Below are 4990 nucleotides of genomic sequence, written 5' to 3' on the forward strand. Positions count from 1 at the left end.
AAGGTTGTCATGCCTATAGCCCCAGCTACTCAGGAGGCTGACATAAAAGGATTGCTTGAGCCCAGGAGATGGAAAATACAGTGAGCTATGATAATACCACTGCACCCCCACCAGAGCAACAGAGTAAGACTCTAAAAAAAAAAATGGATAACAACCACCGAGTTAGGGCCTAATAATGTTAGGTACTATGCTGTGTTTATACAGTAGTTATGTATTTGTTTATATGATTATTTCTATCTTCACAATAACTCTCCCAGGTAGGTATCACCTCGATTTTTCAAATAAGAAAACTGGGTCAGATTAATCAGGTTGCCTATTAAGAAAGTATGGAGTTGTAAATTATACTATACTATAAGTTAATGAAGGGAAAGGATGAAGCCTGCTACATCTTTGTCATCTTATAGGGACTCAGAAAACATTTCTGGCAAGAAAGGATTACAGAATGAGAGGGCTACATAGAATCTAAATCACTTTATCCAACTCTTTTACTTCATGGAGTATGAAGCTGAAATCCAGAGGGGATATATAATTTGCTCAAGGTCATGGAACTCAAAACCAAACCAGTTTCCTAGTCTCTCCACCAACACATCATTGCCCCACAGCCACAGCACTGATTGCTCAGAAATCTAGGTTAATGGGTTAGAAGTGGTGGCTGATTCCTATAATCCTTGCACTCTGGGAGGCTGAGGCAGGAGAATCACTTGAAACCAGGAGTTCGGGGCTAGACTGAGGAAGACCCCAACTTTACAAAAAAACAAAGAAAAATTAGCTAGGTGCAGTGGTGCATGCCTGTAGGACTGGAAAAAAGCCTAGAGATTTAAGAGATTATGTCCCATTTTTTTAAGCTACTCAGGATGGCAGGAGGATTGCTTGAGCCTAGGAATTTGAGGATGATGGATTGAACTATGAAGACGCCACTGAACTCTAGCCCAAGCAAGCAAGACTCTGTCTCAAAAACAGAAAAACAAAAATAATAAAAACAAAACAAAGAAAACAAGGTTAAAGAATCATAAAGGTCTAAAAGGAAAGGAGCTATTCAGCTTTTGGTGGCCATGGTGAATGCTGGGAGAAGGTGTGCACCCCACTACATGGGTCAGGGAAAAAGCTCTGAGCAGAACCATGGCCCACTCTGTAGTCTCTGCTGCCCAGAGCTGTCCACAATTCTTTGGGAATGGATCAACCAGGGTGATTTAGCCAAGCAGGGAACAGAGCTTCTATGACATGATTATTTTTCACATCTAAACAACCTACATGAAAGACCACCCATTGATAAGGGTAGCAATTAATAGCTTTGTTTTCAGCTGTTAATTATCTATATCAAAAACAGAAATTGGTACCAACACATATTTTTAGAATCTTTTTCCCTCCTAGGCCTATATGCTAGGGAGAAATGGTACAAATTATATATTTGAACAGACAATAAAGTTGTTCCTTGCTGTTCTTTTTTACCAGTGATGTCTCTAAGATTTAATTTAATGAAAATCTTTTTAACTCTGAGCTCAGGGCCAGGCTCAGTGGCTCATGTCTGTAATCTTAGCACTCTGGGAGGCCAAGGCAGGTAGCTTGACTAAGCTCACAAGTTCAAGACTAGCCTGAGCCAGAGTGAGACTCCATCTCTAAAAATAGCCAAGCATTGTGGTGAGCACCTATAGTCCCAGCTACTTGGGAGGCTTAGGTAAGAGAATCACCTAAATCTAAGAGTGCTGATGCCACAGCACTCTACCAAGGGTGACAAAGTGAAACTGTCCCCCAAAACAGCAACAACTACAAAACATACACACAAAAAAAAACCCTTTGAGCTCAGTCATGTCCATGACCTTTATTAAGCTACCGGTATATGACCATAGGTAATTCAATCATGCTCTCTGAAATGAACTTTCTCTATGCCTGGCCATGAGCTCCATTTTAAACAGAAATGTAAAATAGATGGTTGGCTCCATGAACTCAGGAAAGAGGTCAGGGGTGGTGGCAGAGATTTAAGTCACCAACACACGAGAAGGAGGCAAACAAAGCCAAGGATCTGAATAAGATATCCTAAGGAGAATAGATTGAATGAAAAGACAGCCTAGGCAGAACAATTTTCTTGTTAGAATACTGAATCAGGATTGGTTTTTCTCTTGTTGTGAGAGCTTGGTTTACTGGGAAGAACATTAAATAAGGAACTAAGTAAGTGCAATGGCTCACACCTGTAACCCTGGCACTCTAGAAGGCCCGAGGCAGGTGGATCACTTGGGCTCAGGAGTTCAAGACCAGACTGAGCAAGAGTGAAACTCTGTCTCTAAAAAAAGAAAAATTAAATTAAAAAAAGTCAAAATCTGGGTTTTAATCCCAACTCTTGTGACCTAGGGCAACTCTCTCTAAATCTATGTTTTATCTGTTTAAAATGGAAAAAATGGCAGCGCCTGTGGCTCGAAGGAGTAGGGTGCTGGCCCCATATGCTGGAGGGGGCAGGTTCAAAACCAGCCCCAGCCAAAAACTGCGAAAAAAATAATAATAAAAATAAAATATAAAATACAATGGAAAAAATAGGGGCGGTACCCATAGCTCAGTGTGTAGGGCGCCGGCCACATATACTCAAGCTGGAGGGTTTAAACTGGCCTGGGCCAGCTAAACCACAATGACAATTGCAACAAAAAAATGGCTAGGCACTCTGGTGGGCACCTGTAGTTCCAGCTACTTGGCAGGCTAAGGTAAGAGACAAGGGGCCAGTTCACTGTCCCTCAGACCATTGGAGAGTTGGACTTCGGGCCCCAGGACAAGTCGGCTGCTAAGCAGGACAGGCAGTGGCGGCAAAAACACCCGGCAGGCCAGATAAATGTCCTAGGTGGGCTGCATGTGGCCCGTGGGCCATAGTTTGAGGACACCTGGTCCTTAAGCCCAAGAGTTTGACATTGCTGTGAGCTATGACGTCACAGCACTCTACCAGGGGCAAGAAAGTGAGACTGTGTCTCAAAAAAAAAAAAAGGAAAAGGCTCGGCGCCTGTGGCTCAAACAGATAAGGCGCCAGCCACATATACCTAAGGTGGCGGGTTCGAATCCAGCCCAGGCCCGCCAAACAACAATAATGGCTGCAACCAAAAAACAGCCGGGCGTCATGGCAGGTGCCTGTGGTCCCAGCTACTTGGGAGGCTGAGGCAGGAGACTCGCTTGAGCCCAGGAGTTGGAGGTTGCTGTGAGCAGTGAAGCCATAGCACTCTACCCAGGGAGACAACCTGAGGCTCTGGCTCAAAAAAAAAAAAGGAAAAAATAGGCTGAGTGGCTCATGCTTATAATCTCAGCACGTTGGAAGGCCAAGGAGGAAGTATTTCTGGAGCCCAGAAGTTGGAGACCAGCCTGAGCAACACAGCAAGACCCTCATCTCTACAAAAAATAGAAAAATTAGCCAGACATGTTGGAGAGTGTCTGTAACCTTAGCTAGTTGGGAGGCCAAGGCAGGAAGATCACTTAAGCCTAGGAGTTTGAGGTTTCAGTGAGCTATGATAATACCACTGCACTCTAGCTTAGGCAACACAGTGAGACCCTATCTCAAAAAAGAGAAGGGGCTTGGCACCTGTGGCTCAAGCAGCTAAGGTGCCAACCAATACCAGAGCTGGCAGGTTCATATCCAGCCCTGGCCCGCCAAACAACAATGACAGCTGCAACCAAAAAATAGCCGGGCGTTGTGGCAGGCACCTGTAGTCCCAGCTACTTGGGAGGCAGAGACAGGAGAATCGCTTGAGCCCAGGAGTTGGAGGTTGCTGTGAGCTGTGATGCCGCAGCACTCTACCCAGGGTGACAGTGAGGCTCCATCTCAAAAAAAAAAAAAAAAAAAAAGAGAGAAGAAAGAAAAAGATACAGTCATATAACATTTTGGTCGGTGACAGACTGCATATATGACAGTAGTCCCATAAGTTATAACTTTTTTTGTTTGAGACAGAGCCTCAAGCTATAGCCCTGAGTAGAGTGCTGTGGCATCACAGCTCATAGCAACCTCCAACTCCTGGACTTAAGTGATTCTCTTGCTTAGCTTCCCAAGTAGCTGGGACTATAGGCACTCACCACAAAGCCTGGCTATTTTTTGGTTGTAGTCGTCATCATTGTTTGGCAAGCCCAGATTGGATTCAAACCCTTCAGTTCTAGTGTATGTGGCTGGCACCTTAGCTGCTTGAGCTACAGGCAACGGAACATATAACTTACTTTTTTTATAGGCAGGATCTCATTATGTTGCCCAGGCTAAAGTTTAATGATTATTCACAGGCATGATCATAGTGTACAACAGAACTCAGACAGGAGGCAGAGTCGGCAGTTTATGAATACATGTGTGTGTATGCTTGCATGTGCGAATGTGGGCAGCTATAGGCACATAAGAACGTGTGGTGTACAATATGCAGGTGTTATTGTCACCAGAGTTACTCCAATAAAGTCAGAAAATCATGTCTGTTCATGACAATGGCATCAAAGGATCCTCACTCTTCTCAAATGGCTGTGTGGTCCTTGGACTGGGAGTGCCGAGAGGGTAAATGGGCATTGAAGGCCACTTGGCTCTAAACCAAGTGTCTCTAGCTGGTGTGCTGCAATCAATTTGGGACCTGTTGTACTAATCTCTGCATAAATACAATGTGTCAAATGTACAAAGAATTTTCTTTCAAAATATACATAAATTATAGCAGATAATGTCACTCTCACTAATTTGCTCTCCAATGGGTTTTCTTGAGTAAAGGGAAAAAAGGTTGAGTTAAAGCCAGTATGTTAGAAATTACAAATAATAGGCAGTTTACTCCACCTAACTGATGTCAATTAGTAAAGTGATGGGAATATAGTAATGTCTTACTTCATAAAAACATATTGAGGTTTCTGGCTCTGAGCCTATAGCTTAGCAGCTAGGGTGCCAGCCACATACACCAGAGAGCTGGCAGGTTCGAACCCAGCCTGGGCCTACCAAACAACAATGACAACTCCAACTGAAATATAGCTGGGTGTTTTGGTGAGCACCTGTAGTCCCAGCTACTTG

The 4990-nt window shown here is 43.9% G+C and overlaps 1 protein-coding gene across 1 annotated transcript in view; it reads right to left on the reverse strand.

Moving 5' to 3' along the window:
- The window catches only part of MEI1 (meiotic double-stranded break formation protein 1), a 75841-nt gene that overhangs the window by 20674 nt on the left and 50177 nt on the right, over positions 1-4990 (reverse strand). The window lies entirely within an intron of this gene.

Source organism: Otolemur garnettii, unplaced genomic scaffold (assembly GCF_000181295.1).
Source record: "Otolemur garnettii isolate 467f Iridium unplaced genomic scaffold, OtoGar3 scaffold00007, whole genome shotgun sequence".
Taxonomy (NCBI): domain Eukaryota; kingdom Metazoa; phylum Chordata; class Mammalia; order Primates; family Galagidae; genus Otolemur; species Otolemur garnettii.